Raw genomic sequence first — 19986 nt, forward strand, 5'->3', positions numbered from 1 at the left:
AATCTGGATCCCTTGGAGCTGATAATCTCTAGGAAATAGATTTTAGTTCTTGTGAAGTATTGTGTTTCCTCTAAGCACTGAAACCTCAGATAGTCTTTCTTTCACTCAGATAATTCTCCTTCCCCAGGTCCATCCTACAACACGTCTAAAGCATATAGCCACATATTCACAATCTCTACTATCTAGGCTCCTATTCATTTCTCAAGGGTCAGCTCACAATCAGTTAAACTTTCCTGGATGTTTTCTCAGTAGGGGTAATCTCATCATAACCTACTTGCCTAGCCAATCATCTCTCTCACGCTATTCCCTTATTTAATCTTTTGCCTTCCCCACTAACCTACCAGACCTGTTAAGGCAGAAATCATGTTTATATTATTCTTTTTTGTACTTTCATCAGATAGCTTGCCTACAACACAGGCTATAAACGTCTATTTGTTGAAAATGTAAGTGAATAAATACTCTTACATGTGCTATGAATTTCGGTTAGAAGGTAACATATTTCAGGTTTAATGCAAACCATATATATAAGTATATATTATATATTATAATACTGAAAGAAGAAAGAAAATCAGCACACTGTCATCTTATATCATCCAAGACAGACTAGTCAAATTGGGACTACAGCGCTTGCTGCACGTAACTCATTAATTTGAAATAGTGTGTTGCTTCTTTCATTATAAGATTTCCAAGGTATAAGATATGTGGAATGAAATATCAGCAAACAAAAGTCCTTCTTTGGGGGGGTTATAACATTGGGGAGAAGACAGTCACAGTGTGAACAAGAGTTTTATGAGTCTGTCAATTGACTGATTGTCAGGTTTCTATAAAATGAGCCTTGAGGGATTTGATACTTGAATTTTAATTAAACCAAAATTATTCGTTGTTCAGATCTAAATCCCCAAAGAGAAGTTGAAAATCTTGCAGAGGGACTCCCAACAGTAATTACATGTTCTGCTGAAATTTAATTGACTTGTGTTACCCAGATAGACCTGACGAATGGAGAGCTATATTCTGGCACAGATATTTAGAGGAGTTAGATGAAAGGCAAAAATCTAGTACAAAATAAAACAATGGCCAAGATTCTGCACTAGATGCTTTAATATGAAAGAAAAAGAAGCCCATCATTTAAAAGTGAGTCACCTAAATGTGTTTATAGTAATTGGATTATCTTGTTTGGCATCCCTCTTTTACTTCTATGAAGCAATCTAACTTTTAATTCAAAAATGTCTTTGAAAAACATATTATTCTGGACCAGTATTTCATGTAGAGTACTATATTATTCTCCAAAATAATTTCTAAAATACATCATCTTTTCTTACAAAGTAACAGTGATTTTCTCTACCAATTTTCCTTGTCTTTATGAATTTATTAACCTCAATATTATTCTCCAGGTAGGAAGATGACAGTGTTAATTAACCATCTGTTGAAATTTTGCTTTAGGTATTTTTTTTCTCAGGGTGGTAATTAACAAGATCTTCTCTTGCCTAAGCTTATCCTGGACCTCCTACTATTCAGGCCATGCATAAAACACAGCTTATTAGTCCCACAGGCATAGAATCTACCCCTTCTGGGTAGAATGTTAGATCACGGAATTATGGGCAATCTTATTTTATTAACACCACTGTCCAGTTCTCCAGTAAAGCATCACACACAATCACACACACTTTTTTTTTTTCACAATTCATATCACTCTGTGTTGATGCTGTTCTTCATACCTCAAAGTACTGGCTATAAATTTTCAGACTCATTTATTCCTATCCATGGGAGAGGAGAGGCCCTCATGTGAGATTTAAGAGGGAGAAAAACAGAATTGTATTCCTTGAAGGCAGTGGCAGGCAGGACAGCAGGCAAGAGGTTCTCAATGTCTTCTAGGTGAACTTTGTGGAACCCTTTGTGTTGCTGGTGCTGGCTTCCATGTCCTTCTAGAGACTGCATGCACTTTTAATTTCCTATATTACAATATTTGACATTGAAGTGCATAAAGTGCTTTTTCTCCTTATTAAATTCTAATTAAATATAAATTTCTGAAATTTATTTAAGAAGGCAAAGAAAAGTTGAATAAATGATAGCCATCTGATAAGTTGGAAAAGTTATCTAAGAATGATCCTAAAGAGAATTACATGTGCTGATTTCATTTTTTTTCCATGAGTTACTCTAAAAGTGCAGGTGCTTTTCACACAAATGATAAGAATCAAGTCTACAGAATAATGAGAAGCCATTCTTCTCCTTATAAACATCACAAAATCTGATAAAAATCAAATAAAAATAACACAAATCTTCATGAAGCACAGTGTGAATCATGAAGCACCTGTGAGATTTTTCCAGACCTGACCATAGACAAAGACAGTGCTTTTCTTTACCTGGCAGCTTCATCAAGGAAAGCTGCCCTCCTGGTACTAGGCTTGGTGCACAGGCAATGCACTCCAGTCTCTGAAAGGAGGTGCAGTCAGTGACTGAGGCTAGGATTTCAATGGAACTTACATTAAAACTATAGATGAATTTGGAGAAAACTGAGATTTTAATCTACATCCTTGAATGTATCACCCAATCTACTTAAGTTTCCTTTGATTTTTTTCATCAATTGTTTGATGGTTTTTAATTTTCAGTCTAGTAATTTTCTCATAACATGTTAGCTTTACCCCTAAATATTTTACTACTAATACTATCATAAATAGTATTTCAACTTTACTTTCCAGTCCTTCATAGTACATATGTGGAAATACACACACACACACATCTATATCTACACACACTAAACTCAATACTTAGATCTAGCTTATTGTTTTCATAATTTTTAGACAATAATGTCATATGCAATTAGAGAATAATTCCTTTTTCCTTTCCAGTCTGCTTGAATTTTTACTTCTTGTTTCTGCCTTAATGCACTGAGATGTCTGCTATGATGCTTAATAAGGGTGGTGAAAGCAAATATCTCTACCTTGTTCCTGATCTTAATGAAAGTATTGTCTTTCACTATTTTGTTATGACGTTAGCTATAAATATTTTGTAGATGAAATTTATCAAGCTAGGGAGGTTTTGTTTTGTTTTGTTTTACATTGAGGGTTTCTATCATGGATGTACGTTCAATTTTCTCAAGTGCTTTTTCTAGGGCTATGGAGATGATTATATATGACTCCTACTTTAGTCTGTGACACAATGAATAAATTTGGGATTTTTGATATCCAAATGATTCAATCTTTTTTACCCTGGGTAAATCCCACTTGATCATAATTTTTCTTTTATATTTGTTGGATTCAATTTCTCAAGTATTTGAGGAATTTAGCATTTTTACTCATAAGGGCTATTAGTTCATATTTTTCTTCCCTAATAATGCCTTTGTGGCTTTTGGTTTAAGGGTAATGCTGTTATCCTAAAATGGGCTCAAAAACATTCTCTCTTCTACTTGAGGAAAGTGTTTTTATGTTTGTTTTTGTAGAATTGGTATAATTTCTTTTCTAAATATTTCATAAAATGCATTCGCAAATATCTCTTGGTCTACAGTTTTTATTGTTGGATTTTTGTAAACAATGGATTTAATTTCTTTTTTTTCTTTTAGGGTCACAACTAATGGCATATGGAAGTTCCCAGGCTAGGGGTGGGAAGAGAGCTGCGGTTGTTGACCTATGCCCCAGCCACTACAACACAGGATCCTTAACCCTCTGAGCAAGGCCAGGGATCAAACCCCACATCCTCATGGATACTATATGTGTTCGTAACCTGCTGAGCCACAATGGGAACTCCAAGTATTTAATTTCTTTAATAGATTTGAACTTACTTCTTCCTTATTGGGTAAATTTTGGTAGTTTATACCTTTCAAGGAATATGTTAATTTCATCTGTGATGAATTTATGGCATAAAGTTGTTTATAATATTATTTTATTATACTTTTATGTGTCTCAGACATGTGGCAACATACTAATTTTCTTTATCATATTAGTAAAGTGTGTCCTCTATTTTTCTCTTTTTAAAAAATAACTCCAGTGACACATTGCTCAATATTATTTACCATTTCAAAAAACTACCTCATTAACTTTTTTCTATTTTGTTTATGTTTTCAATTTTCTTCTTTTCCTTTCTATTCATTTATTTCTTCTTGTTTTGATTTTAATTTACTCTTCCATTTCCACTTTCTTAAGGTTAAAATTTAGATGATTGGTCTAAGACTTTTCATCTTCTAACATAAGCATTTAACACCATACATTTCTCTAAGCACTCTTTTAATTTTGTCCTACACATTTTGACATATTGCCATAACTGTCTGGATTCTGAGTGATAGAGTTTTGTTTTCATTTTCACTCAATTCAAAATATTTTCTAATTTCCCTTTGACTTCATCATTGACTCCATTGATGAATGGAGTTAACGGGGAAGTATTTGGTTGAATATATGGTTTAACTTCCAAATACTGGTAGATTTTCCAGATTTTTTTTTTCTCGTTGATTTCTAGTTTAATACCAATGTGGTTAGAGACTATAAATTGTATATTTTCAAACTTAACTTTTAAGACTTCTTTTACATACTAGAAAAAATGTTTTTTCTTGATAAATGTTTTATATGCACTTGAAAAAAATGTGTAATCCTTTCTCATTAAGTGAAGTGTTCTGTAAATGTCAATTCAGTCAAACTGGTTGATAGTGCTGGGAAAGTCTGTTTTACTGATTTCCTGTCTACTTGTGTTTTTATTACTGTAGGATAAATGTTGGGTTTTTCAACTATAATTCTAGATTAGTTCATTTCTCCTTTAGGTTATGTTGGTGTCTGAAAAACATGCTGAAACTTTGTTGTGGAGTACATATATATTTAGAATGTCCATATCAAAGTCTTTTAGTGAATCAACTTTGAATGCTATTGAATGTCTCTTTTTACCCATGAAAATACACCTCGTCTGAACTATACTGTTTCTAATATTGACAATCCCATCCACCTTATTTTGGTTAGTGTTTATATGTCTTTTTCCACATGCTATGGCCCAACTATGTCCCCTCAAAATTTATGTGTTGAAACTTAACTCCCAGGGTGATGGTATTAGGAGATGGAGACACTGGAAGATATTAGATGATGAGGGCTCTGCTCTTAGGGGACTACTGCCCAAAATAAGCCCATGATTGCTCTCTGGCCCCCTTTCACCATGTGATGATTCGGCAAAAAAGCTATGAATACTGGTACCTTGACTTTTCACTTCTCAGTCTCCAGAACTTCTCAGTCTCCAAAGCTATGAATACTGGTACCTTGACTTTTCACTTCTCAGTCTCCAATAAATTTCTGTTGTTTCTAAGCTTACTCAGTCCAAAGTATTTTGTTACAGTAGCTTGAATGGACTAAGACATCACTCTTCTTATCTTAGCCTATCTCTCTGCCTTCTTCACAATTTTTTAATGATTTTGATTTTTTCCATTATACTTGGTTTACAGTGTTCTGTCCATTTTTTCTACTGTACAGCAAAGTGACCCAGTCACTCAGACATAATCTTTTTCTCACATTATCCTCCATCATGTTCCATCACAGGTGACTAGATATAGTTCCCTGTACTATACAGCAGGATCTCATTGCTTATCCACTCAAATGCAATAGTTTGCATCTATTAACCCCAAGCTCCCAGTCCATCCCATTTCTCCCCCACCTTGGCAACCACAAGTCTGTTCTCCAAGTCCATGAGTTTCTTTTCTGTGGAAAGGTTCATTTGTGCCATATATTAGATTCCAGATATAAATGATATCATATGGTGTTTGTTTTTCTCTTTCTGACTTCATGTAGTATGAGTCTCTAGTTCTATCCATGTTGCTGCAAATGGCTGTCTTCTTCATAATTAAAGTGCTTTCTTTTATTCAATATATAGTCAAATTGTGCTTTCTAAAACAATTATCATATGGTGATAATAATTTATATATATTTATATAAGTGTAAGTATGCACAATCTATTCTTCAGTATAACTGTGACTGATCCTTGACATTTTTGGATCTTATTTCTCCTTTTCTTCCCTTCTTCTCTTTACTTCCATCTTTTCTTACTTCCTTTTCTCTTGTTTATGTTTTTTCTTTCCTTTTACTACTTTTTTTATTGAAGTATAGTTGATTTACAATATTATATAAGTTTCAGGTACACAGCATAGTGACTCAGTATTTTTACTATTATATATACTCCATTAAAAGTTATTACAAGATACTGTCTCTATTCCCTGTAGGAATACTTGTACACTTTTGATATGAATGTAAATCGGTGTGGTCACTATGAAACATAGTACTGAGGCTCCTGAAAAAACTAAAAATAGAACTACTATATGATCAAGCAATTCCACTACAGGGTACATAACTGGAAAATTTGAAAAGATACATGCACCCCAATGTTCACACCAGCACTATTTGCAAGAGCCAACATATGGAAGCGACTCAACAGAAAAATGGATATATACATCCATATATATAATATTTATATATATTAATATTCCTCATACACTAATTTCTTATATATATTAAATCGATTACTATTTATTGAATTATATGATCAGAATGGTAGGCAGTCTTTCTTAGCTGAATATTTCATCAGACCATTTTTGTTTTTCATTCTTAAGATACTAAATTATAAAATTTTTGAGAACTTTCACTATGAAAACCCAAACTTTGGGCAGTTTATTCTGTCTGTGCTTTAATTTTCTCAATTGTGAAATAGGGATATTAATAATACCTATATCATAGACTTGCTATGAATATGAATTAAGTTACTATTTGTGGAGTAATCAAATAGTGCACTTAGAATATTATGGAAGTTATTGCTGTGATGCTTAGTAATTAAAGATTCATTTTACAATTTATGTAAAATTAAATAAAGCAAAATTTAAGATCCAGCTTGAATTATTAAAGGTTTTTTTGCAGTTGTTTTAAGTTTAAAGGGCATGTTGTTTCTTGCATTTGACTATATATACTGTGCTGATCTAGTAATATAAATTCTGTTTAAGTAAAAATCCAAAAAAAAATCACTTCATGTTTTTTAATATCCAGCTTACTGTAATAGACCATAAAATATTAAAATCATGTATATTAAGATATTTATATAATTGACACATATATTATTTTTACAAAGAATGTTCCATTTGTCCATAATAGATAATACAAAGTAACATTAATCCTATTTCTCCTATTATCTGAAAGATTAAGATTGCCCATAATTCTTATATTTATTTTATTTGAGTATAACTACACTAGTGTCCAATACATATCATTTGTATTAATAATATTATATGCCTATAGGTCTCACTCGAGGAGAAAAAAAAAACCTACATTACTCTAAAGTAGAACTAAAATTCTGATGATTTTTCAGCTGAAAAGTGAGAACTGGCAAATTTATGTTAGCCTTTCAAGTTCACACAACTTTATCAATAGTTAAATCAAGTCTCTACATTTCCAGATAAATGAAATTTTCTTAATTATAACTACTTGCCATTTTGATGAATTTGGCCAATCAAGATTTTTATCCTATTTTGTCAAATGTACATAACTCCTAATTTTCAATGTGTAACCTCTTTAATACAACTCTATTTTCTTTTTTTTTTTAAGGACCACACCTGTGGCATATGGATGTTCCCAGGCTAGGGGCTGAATCGGAGCTACAGAAAAGCTGAATCCTTAACCCACTGAGCGAGGCCAGGGATTGAACCTGCAACCTCATGGTTCCTAGTCGGAGTCGTTTCTGCCTGCACCACGATGGGAACTCCAATAATACAATCATTTCTATTTAAGATAATTTTATCACTTTTTTGAGTTTCAGAGAAATGAAACTTAATTTTCCTAGAAAGTGAATTTAAAAAACAGCTAGACTATGACTGGAATTATGAATAAAATGTAATACTGAGTGAATACTATTATAGGTTTAGTAACAGACTGTGCAGGAATACAAATAAATGGTATCTAGTCCCTGCTCTCAAAGTGAACATCGTGTTGACAGGAGAAATCCAAAATGTAAACAAATCGATGTTATTTTGAAAGCTGGGTGCTTGCAATAGAAGTGTGACTTAGGTTCGAAATGAGGAAAAGGGTGGGAGGAAAAAGATAACTTTACTAGAGGTCTGAAGGAAGATTTTTTGTGCGTGTAACTATATACCTGGATGTCATCACTTATTAGCACTAAAGCAATGTATTATAAAAATATTTCTAATGGATACATGTTGGAAGAATTCTAAAGAAAGATTTGGAAATTTAGGGATCACTAAAGATCCATGACTTACACTGCACTTCCCAGCTGGCTTTGTAGTCATTCCAGGGCCACATGAAAAGTTCTGGCCAATGTGAATGGAGGTAAAAGATATTTGAGTTTAGCTCCCTGGCTCCCTCTCTCTTCCTGTAACCGCCCCAGGGGCAATAGAAGAAAACTGTGGCATCAAAAGCCAGAGGAAACCTGAACCACTAAGCTGAAGGGAGCTACTCTGGAAAATCTCAAAACTGTCACTGTTTTTAGGTGATCTTTCAAGAAACTCAATTTTGATGTACCAAGTCATTGAGCTATGGTGGGATATTACCACAGTAAAGTATAATCTAACCTGACCAGGGCAGAGGTAGCTCACATTCTTCTCTCTAAAGCTGGCTTGGATTGCGAGCAGCTACAATGTAATTCCTTTTGCCATATTTATGAATGATGACGAATCCTTTCCTCCTCCGTGTGCAGTAACAAATGGCTTTGTGAGACTCACTGCAAGGCTGATGTGACTATCAAAGGAACATTCCCCCAGCCTTTAAAAGTTTAATACTAGAAAGAATATAAAACGCAGCCCATTGCTAATGGTTTGCTCCTTCTGTAACACCACGCAAGACAGATCATATCTCTCTTCTCCCATCTGATATACTTAGTAGAGACGTTTCAAACAAGTCTGACTTGTTTCAGAATCACTATCATTGCAGAAGAATCTGATGAAGTCAGGTTCCTTTTGTTTTTGTTTACTTTAATCAAACTTACGTGTATCCTAATCACACCTCACATTTTAACATCTGTGAAAGTGATATGTATGTAACAATCAGGATGTCCAACAATTATACTCTTTCCTTGTGATATATAAAATACTGGTGTGTCTTAAAATTGATGATGTTTATACTATTTTAAACATCAAATGCTGCAACATGGTTTATACCTAAGGACCATTAATTTACACTTTTCTTTTTAAAAATCATTGTGAATTGATTTAAAATATTAAATATTTTAAAAGCTTTTAAGTGAAAACGAGTGTAACCTTAGATTAAAGAGAAACTTAATTTTCAAAGGGGCCCCAGCATAATGATTAAAAGGCAGCCACAAATGAAGGTCACAGACCTAGAAATAACACAAAGTTTTCTATTAAGTAATTAAGAAAGTCCAGTCATGATTCCAGCTCCTCTAACATCATTTATGTAGCTGCAGTTTCACCCAAAAGCTCCAATGTGTTTCTCTGGGTTGTTTTCCTATTTGATTCATTCATGGATAAATCACCTAGATTACTTTGTATTTTGTGTAACTATGAATTTAGTATCTCTCTTTGAAGTGTAATTTTGTATTTTATATATAACCACATGCTTATTATTACTTTCCATTTCAAACACTGGATTCACAAAAGCATCGCTACCAAAATGAAATATAGCAAAAAGAGTGAACACCGTGATATAAAAATGAAATAAAATAGGCACTGGAAATAAATCATATCAAAGTTTAAAAAAGAAAAGAAGAAAAACATCTTTTTGCTCTCAGACCAAAGCGAAACACAGCAAAGTAAACTAATGGTTTTTGATATCAGTTCATTAGATGTGAGACTCTTAACTAATCTGCTCTGCTTTTACTGTGTGGGAAATTTTAAATGGCAAGTGTGTTTACTGAAAATAAATGTCTGAACTTATGTCTACATTAAATCATTTGGCTGTGGAAATACTTCTGATGTAGGCTTTTCATGCGACTCTTTGAATTTCACAAATATACACTGACCGAATTGATAGATTCTTGTATTTTTTGAAAGATAATGACTTATACCCCAGGATAGTGTCATTCAATTTAATATTTGAACCCTTACTTGTTGTCATCACAAACTAAAATAATAATTACAGTAAAACTTATAAATTTACTTCAATCTCCCCAACAATTTTCTTTGTGTTCAAAGAAAAATAAACTTGAGAGCTATTCCCCTATCTTTTATACATTATCTAGCTACTGAAAAAGGTATTATAATGTAACAAAAGAAACACTGTACTGAAATTTAGATCTAGATTCTGATGCTTCCTCAATACTTATAACTAGAATAGATATTGACCAAAAAAATCATATTTATTTTACAAATGAGAAGATCGTTTGAGAAGTCTGTAGTACTTACAAGCTATACAAATTTTTTTAATTATTTTCATTTTTTCCATTATAGTTGGTTTACAGTGTTCTGTCAAGCTATACAAATTTTTAATCATAAGACGGTTTATGCCTCAGTGCTACTCAAATGTTAATCAATGTCCGTGCTAAGATAACATGGAATCAAATGGGTTAAGGTTTTGAAAAATATATCAGGAAGTAAGTGAAACTGCTCTGAACGACATCAGGAAGCCCCTTGTAGAAATAACCTTTATTCGCCATATACAAAGAGTTACAGAAAATTCAGAAAGCTTGTTTTGAATAATGCTGAAAAAAATATACTAAAGCTCCTCTTGTCCTTCACATACATTAGGACCCAGGAGCCAGTGATGCTATTAGCTTTTACTTGTAAAGCAAGTAAGATGTGTACATATGAGAACCAGGGTGAGAAATCTAGCTTTCTCTCTCCTGGGATGTGGTTCTTTCAACGAATGATTTAATCAAAGAGATGCAAGTCACCACTGATTTTCTATTACTCCTATACACTTTTGGTAGATGAAAATAAAATATACTTTAACTGCATTCCTTATGTGATATGTCACCTGACTTAGGGACTTGACATGGTGGCACTGGTTACCACTGCAGCTCATCTTTTGCCATTGAGCCCTGTCCACTATAATTTACTCTTACTCAACTGTGTAAGTTTCCTAAACGTGCCCTAATGTCAGTTTCATCTGTGTTAATGTAAATGTACTTCCCTCTATTCGGAAAGCTCTTCCTCTTCCTTATTACTGACATAGGTTCTACCACATTTCTGGTCTCAGCTTGCAAGTCTTTCCTTTAAGCCTTTCCTGACCCTCCCCATAACGGTCCCATAGCATCCGAGTACTTTCCCTCCCACAGCACTCATCATGGAAGCATTTAATCCGAGAGGTAAAGAATGAACAGTGAGTATCATGAGAAGAGGCAGTGGAGGGGGAATGAGACAAAGACAAAGGCTCTAAGATGACAAAGTGAATCAAACACCAAACTCCAAAGACTCAACTCTTGCAGGATGCTCTAAGTTGCTCTTTCAAAAAATAGAAATATACAAAATACATCACCTATTATTTCAAAAATACTGACTGTATGAATATAAATTTGTTACAGGATGAAGACATATATTCCAGAACATTTCAGTTTTAGAACAATAATTTGTCTATTTGAATAAGAATTGAAGCAATAGTGTCTAAGGTTAAAATAATTACCTTTCAGAAATTGGAAAGCAAAAAATTTAATAGACACACAGCCCATAAATACATGTTTTCTTTGGTAAGAAAAACACAGCTTTCTGAATTAACGAATTTTGGAAGGGTCTTGGTTTTGTTGTCATGAAAATGTAATTTGTTGGTTTAAATGTTAGGTGATAAAATAATTGTATTAAAAGCATGGAGAATGGTGAAAATGAAAAACTTCCAAGCTGTTATTTCAGGTTTTTCTTTGTGGTAATTGTTACATACTATGAAGAGATAAGAAAGAGCTTGAGAAGGAAAATACAAAGTAGTATTCAAATAAACTGATGACACTGAAAAGTGATAACAAATGAGATTCTTCACAGTAAGGATGTTGATAGGTATTATTTGATGGAATGGACTTTAATGAAAATTAGTGACAGGCAATGGTTCTGATGTAAGCCAAGGAAACAATAAATTGGAAAAATCATGTTCATAGATGATTTAATAAGAATTTCTAGTCAGGCAAGATGGTAAAAGGACCTTTAGTAGAAAGACTGAAGAACTTATCATGCAGGCAGTTACAATGAATTTACTGGGCATATTTTCATATGGGAAGCAAATATGTTAGACGGGTAATATATTTTATTAAATTTCTCTTCAATATGCATGTTTAAAAAGGTCAACATAATCTGCAAAAAAGGGGAGCATGCATAAAACTGGTTTCAAAATTTGGCATCTTTACATTAAATAAAATGAAGAATAAATGCTAAGTTCCTACCACCCTTTTGTTGCTCATTCTTTGTACATGTCAGTGATTTGTTTTCATTTTCTTGATGTTTTCTATTCTTACTTAGCACTGAGACCCAGATAATTGTAAACTCTGCTGAAACTGGCTGCTAAGGCCAAAGTTATTAACATTACAGAGATTGACAGTCTGACTGATAGCCTAATAATAATAATTATTATTTAACTTTTATTTGCTACCTAGAGTGTGAGTGCACTAGGTAGTTTTATTATTCTTGTTTCCATGGGAAACCAGGCTAAGTGCAAGGATAAGACTGTTATTTTTGTGTAGTCCATTAAATTACAGTCCTTTCATTTCATTTTTTTACACATGATTGGTGTCCTCATTGATAGAGTGTAATGCTATGCTTCATTATCTGCATTAAATTTTCATAAATATCCATTTTGGTTACAAAATAAGATAATGCAAGTGATTTTTAGAGTGCAAGTGGCTGTCAGAATACATTCAGTGTCTTTTTTCTGATCCCTTTTCAAAGGAAATAATATTAAAATGCTGCTGTATAAAAAGCAGTCCTGCTTATTTTTAGAAGTATCCCCACAAATAAACCCTTTCATACAAACTATAATGTATTTTATTATTTGTAGTTTCATATATATTTTTCCCAAATGTATGTATGTATGTAATGTGTATACACATATACATACATCTGGAAGAAGTAGACTTATATAAATTGGAGAGTCAGAGAATTCTCAGTTTATGACATTTGAGCAGAATTTGATCATAAATGAAAAATAATATGATAAAAAGAGAGATTAAAAACCCCAAAGGCAAAAGCTATAATATCCTAAGGAAGAAGAAACTTCGCACATCAAAAAGACACACACATATACATATATATATATTTAATCTGATTTTTCATATTATACTGTCCTGGACACCAAGAATACCTTCATTAGAAGTTAAAGGTCAAAAACTAATGATGTAATAAAGTTATATACCACATCTGCAAAACAGAGTCAATAAATGGTTAAATTTAATTTAACTGACTATATGCAACAACTTGAACGTCTGTCTTGGAGATTAAAATATTAGAACAAAAAATAATAAATATTCATAAATCACTACATTGAAATATAGATCATGGAATAAACTATAATATCTTATGTTTGAGATAAATAGATACATTTAGATTTCTTGAAAAACAGCACATTCTGATTTTAGAATTAAGTCTATTAAAATTAATATTGAAAAAACTTTCAAATGTTATTAAGTTAACATGCCAGTGATAAATAGATATGTTATAATGAACATTTGAATTTCCTTTTCATTGTGGTTTTCTCAATATTTAGTACATTTTTAATGTGACTTTTTTTTTCTCTTCAGAGTAATGAAATCTGAATTCTCTGTATTCTTAAGGGTAATTCATTGTGGTACCTGTCAATGTGAAAACCGAGAGACCAGATTTGTACCTCTTCATCTCACTTGTATAACCAGATTTCAGTTAATAGTATTGAGTTAACACAAGGTAGAAATCTCTCAAAGAACTCTCAATCTCTAGACAACAATGCCAGGACTAGGGTAGAAATTAACACTTGCAGCTTCATGGCAACAGCAGTTATAGCTACTGTCACGCAGACTGTCCTCACTTTGAAGCAGATGTGTATTTTCTGCACCCTTCCCCCATGCCCGCAGAAGCTTCTTTATTCCTCGTCTTTTCTTAGATATGCATCTATCTCCATAGATTCAGGGTTTCTTGCTTAAGCCACTGAAATGGGGTGACTATTCTTTGAAATGAGTCATTCACTTGGTTACCCCACAAACATTTACCGAATGCCTACTATGTATCAAGCACTGTTTCAGGTAGTCATGAAAATAAATGACAAAGTGACATAGTGTTGCTCTTGCAGAGTTTACAATCTAACTAATAGTGGTATACTATAAACAGCAACTATGGTAAATAAATTGTCAGAAGTTGAGTAAAGGTTAGGAAAATTTAAACAGGGTAAAGAAGATTGGAGGACTGGACAGGCAGGAGCCAGCAGGAATATGAAGTCCTTTAATTATTTACTGATTCATCCAAAAAGCCCACTGTGGTCTCAATATTGTGAGAAATCAAAGCGTATAATATTTGTCAGAAGCCTAAGCTCTTTATCATAATAAAAGAGAAGTTTAGTACAAAGCTGAGTGGGTGAAAAAAACAATATGTTAAAAATAATAATTATACAATTCATTGTGTAAATTATATCTGTAAGAATGTATTGAAAAAGGTGACTAAAGATTCTAAGGGTCACTTTCCAGTAATAACGATGTAAGCTATTTATTTAATTTTTGCTTTAGCTTCTTTGGATTTCTCAGATTTTCTGCACTTAAGTGTGTAACTTTGTAATTGGAAAATAAATAACATTTAACTCTCAGGTATACTGACAGCAGACTAACAACTATAATATACTCTTATTAAACTTCTAAATAATGTATCAAGAAGTCACAAAAAATATATAAATGTCTATCAACAATATAGGTCAATAAGGACAATAAACCTTATTAGAGTCCAAGAAATTTCAATGAACTGGAACACTTAAAGGAACTGAACTTGAAAACGTGAAGATCTATACACGCGCCAATTTTGAAATAGAATAATTATAAAAACAAGAAGAGAATGAACAATTATTATATGTAAGTACTATTCTGAACAGTTATGAATATATTCTTCCAGTGATCAGATCTGGTATTCTCAATCCCTATTTCAACCTTGCTACAATTCAAAAAAAGAGAGTGTGTGTGTGTGTGTGTGTGTGTGTGTGTGTGCGCGCGCGCATGCACCAGTGACCTCCATTCTGATATGTAAAATAATTGGGGGATTAAATTCTGCGATGTTGATCCCTTTTAAAATATGGTGTGTAAGAATTTTATCTCCTAAGAAGTACCCTTAAATCACAGAAAGATACTGATAGCTTTGTGAACTGATAAACTAGAACACACACATACACACCCACAATTTTTCAAAAATTTCAATTTCGAGTTTAAGAAATAGATTTAAGTAATTATTACATAGGTATTACAAGTCAATGTTAGAACACCAAGTCTCAAATATATTATATAAAGTCTCCACTTACATTATCACTAACTTAGGGGATTACAAACTGGATGCTGTATTTTATCACGGCTAGTTCTAAGCTGCCGAAACTGAGGAAGAACCATGTCAATTGTGAGATCTGTACAATACCATTTCTTGACCTTACTGCAGACACACTGTGAACAAAAGGCAATGGGATTCATTTTAACCAATGGTGTGCAGCTCTATGGACTCTTGCTGACATATTTAGATCTTTTTCTTTAATTCTAATGAGTCATACCCCCTTCTTTTCTGTACCTAGAAGCCCCTTAATTTTTCCTCTGGCAAATTACACAGCGAATTTTTTTCACTAGTATATGTTCTCTTCCCTGACAAGAAAAAAATTCAGAAGTTATTTTTTTTTTCCTGATAGTTTTTGTTTCACAATGTAAATGGGTAAACACAAAAATTATTTATTTATTTATTTATTTATTTAGGCCACACCAACAGCATGCAGAAGATTCCAAACCAGGGTTTGAACCTGAGCCATAGAAGTAACACAAGCCACATCAGTAATCCAAGCCACAGTAGTGACAACACCAAGTCTTTAACCATTAGGCCACCAGGGAACTCCAAGAATGAATATTTAAAAAAATTAAATGCCAATGACTGATACAAATTTAAGAAAAAAAAAATTAAGAATGACATCAATGAAAAATGAAATAAAAGTGGAATTTCTTTTATTAATTCACATATTTATTTAGCTCTTATTACCTGCCAAGTTTATGGTAAGCATAAGTGAACCAAAAGATAACTGTCTTGGAGTTCCGTTGTGGCGCAGTGGTTGACGAATCCGACTAGGAACCATGAGGTTGCGGGTTCGGTCCCTGCCCTTGCTCAGTGGGTTAACGATCCGGCGTTGCCGTGAGCTGTGGTGTAGGTTGCAGACGCGGCTCGGATCCTGCGTTGCTGTGGCTCTGGCGTAGGCCGGTGGCTGCAGCTCCGATTGGACCCCTAGCCTGGGAATCTCCATATGCAGCAGGAGCGGCCCAAGAAATAGCAAAAAGACAAAAAATAAATAAATAAAATAAAACAACAGATGCAATGCTTCAAAATAATCCTTTGTCAGGGGTCCAGTGCACAACACAGGAAACAGAATGACACTGGCCACCGTGACCCACAAATTAAAAAAAAAAAAGATAACTGTCTTTAGCTCTTCTATTATCATTTTTAAATATGAAAAAGTCAATGAAAGTCTAGAATATGGAAAAATAGGCACAATGATACATAATTCTGGATACAAATTGATGCAACAACTTTAAAAAGCAGTTTGGGATATGTAACAATAGCTTTAATGTGTGTATTTAACAATTTTACTTCCTAAGACTATCTTGAGATAATCTGTATGCAAAATTTATCATATGTTTAAATACAGTAACAAATCAAAAGCAATCAAAAACTACAATGGGGGAACTGGATAGTACATTATAGGATGACTCCATGTAAAATATAATCTGAAACATTAAAAATGATCCTAATTGTCAAAATATGGAGGGTCTTAATGAATGGCATCACATGAGAAAGCAAACATTTTAAACTACTAAGAACTGATTGTGTAAAATATGCTGAGGAAAAAATAATTTTTAATAATTATATATACATAACATTAACTTCCATTCTTTTTTAAATGTTTTCCACTACTTTGTACCTATTACATAGGAGAGAATTTTCCTTCTCTTCTACATATATATTTTAGGGGTTACTTTGATTATTATTTTTGTAACTTTTTCTTTGGATATTCCCCCAAGTATCAGGAATTAAAAAGATCTTGAAACAAATTTTTTTTGTTGTTAAGAAATAATGGGGAGTAATGGGTTCGCTATCTGTGGATTACACACACACACACACACACACACACAATTAGGCTAAACTAAGCTACTGTTACAAAGAGAAACTTACCTAGTAGATTAAAAGTAGGAGGAAAGAAGTCTATTTCTTTCATGGTACAGGGTGAATGAGGACAGTATTTGAAAATATGCAGTACTCCAGTACCTGGGTTCTTATCACTGATTGGTCTACTGAAATCCACAAATCAAAGATCACCAAGAACAGATCTATAGTCCATCAGAGTTAGGTTTATGAGGTTGCTGTGGCTAAGGCAAAAGCCCTCCAGGGGAACCATATAACTTCTTGGAGGCAGTTCAAACAGTTAAGTATCTTGGTAAACCTTATTCAAGAGGCAGAAAGAATGAAGTTGGTCTGCGAATGCCTTTGGTCAGAACAGTTAATTGTTTTGCATTTGGTTTGTGGTCTTTCAAAATAATGATTCTTTCACCATGACAAAAGAACAAAAGTAAAAATACCTAAGGCTTACTCACTTGGGTTGTATGTAAATAATATTTTTATTATGCATAACTAAATGCTAAATAGTCTTTTCCCTATGTTTAAATTCAAGTACAAAAAATGTAAATTCTATTCTATAAGATTGATGCATTTTATAAGAATCATTAATTTAAAAATTAGTAGAAGTATTATTTTAAATATAAATTATAAGTATTTTTCTAAGTTTGGTCAATGAATTTTATATTACTTAATAATGATTACACTTACATATGCTAGGAAGTTAGTTAATTCTTTGCTAAATCTGAATGGATAAGCAAGGAGATCCTGCTGTGTAGCACTGGGAACTATGTCTAGTCACTTATGATGGAGCATGATAATGTGAGAAAAAAGAATGTATACATGTTTGTGTAACTGGGTCACCATGCAGTACAGTAGAAAATCGACAGAACACTGTAAACCACTTATAATGAAAAAAAAAACATTATATAGAAAAAATTCTTTGCTAAATCTGAATTTTAAACACTTTCCTGTATTTCGTACTTTCCATATTACTGTGAAAAACAGCAGAATATGCCATCATAAAATATGTTTGTAGTTCAAGACACGCCATCACAAAATATGCCACCTGCATATACTGATGATTTTGATCTGCAGGCACTTGACAAACAGCAAATGCAAGGAGAGAATTTCTCTAAATACTCCTAATTGCCTAAAGACAGATCTTCCAAAAGGAACTTCATGTCAAAAATTTGCTCCCCAGGAGTTTCATCACTCAGAGAAGACTGACCCATCATAGGAGAGGAGACCAGCAGTAGACATCACTCCCATTGGGACTTAATTTAAAATAAATTATCATAATTCCCATCTATTCTTCTGAGTGTCCAGTCAACTTTTCTAAGAATCATTTACTCTCCTCTAAGAGGCCTACAACCCCCCATCCCTTTCCCTATTGAGATGATATTTAAGTCTGATTCTAGGCCATCTCCTAAAGTTGCTCATTTTTTTCCTAGGTAACTACCGTGTGTACATGAGGTACGCATGTTAATAAATTTGTGTTTGTTTTTCTTTTGTTAACCTGTCTTTCAATACAGGAGTCTCAGCTGGGAACTCAAAACAGTTGAAGGAAAATATTTTTCCTCCCCTACAACCATTGTAAGGTGGGGATAATATCAGATAAGGAAAATCTTGACAGCTAAGTGCCAGCTCAGACCAGCTCAGCAGGTTAGGGCTGAAGAACAACGGGTGCTGTGAAACTTAAGGAAAAAATTAACGTAAAACAAGACAGAGAGACATTTATCTTAAGTAAAGGTGGGAAGTGGGAGACTCAAGGTCTCAGGGACCAAGCAAGAGCCCTGCCTCAAGAAACCACACTGCTTTTATTGTGCTCCTGAGGATTATGGCAAGTGAGGAGGGGGTTGTAGGTCCAGGATACAGGTTTTTTGGGGTTTTTTTTAATTATTTTAAAAGTCACACAGCCTGTAGATGGTTAAGCTTTTACTCCGACATTTAGGCATTTAACAATCATTAGCATTTGAGGAAGCTTGGCATCAGCTATCTATGCATAGCATCTAGAGAATCATCACCTCTGCAGCAACCCAGAGTGCCTAAATTTACACCTTGGTTCTCTTTGCTAATGCATATTCTGCTAACGACCCCTCATAAACCACTTGGGGCCATGAGGTTCCTCTTTCTCTTATTCTTAAGAAGACATATCATGCTGTGCAAAGGGCATGCCAATCTGCACAGGTCCAGCACGCCTAGACCAAGGCATTATGTCCTCCTTCAGCTGACCCTATGAATAACTTATGTCTTAGGTCTTTGTTCTTAAGCTGAAGTCATTTGCCAGCACTGCAACTGTTTTTCAAGCAGGAAGATAGGGTAAAGCAGAGCAGGACAAGATGGAGTTTTCAGCATAGAAAATAGAGGCAAAGAGGCTAAGAAAATATTGTAGAAAACATGTCTCACGACAGCTAAGCAACTCCAAGCTTTTGAATGAGAACCAAATAGATAGATGATTCTTCTCCCTTGATGTAGCAAAATTACTGAAGACCTAGTCATTTTGGATTCCTTGATTCTATATTTGCGGGAAGCTCTATGACACTTTTTTGGAAAGAAAATATCTTTAAATATTATTAAGATACTGAAACTAAGGGTGATACTTTATGCATGTTCCCAATATATCCTACATTAAGAAATGTATGTCATATAAAATTAGATATAATAGATACATATCGATGCACTTATATAATGTTACTATTTTCTAAGAAAAATAAAACAGTAAAATGTCCATCGGGTACATATTTATACTAATTTTGGGCTTTGTAAACCTTTTCTTCTAAGTGTCA

Source organism: Phacochoerus africanus, chromosome 13 (genome assembly GCF_016906955.1).
Source record: "Phacochoerus africanus isolate WHEZ1 chromosome 13, ROS_Pafr_v1, whole genome shotgun sequence".
NCBI classification, from domain to species: Eukaryota; Metazoa; Chordata; class Mammalia; order Artiodactyla; family Suidae; genus Phacochoerus; species Phacochoerus africanus.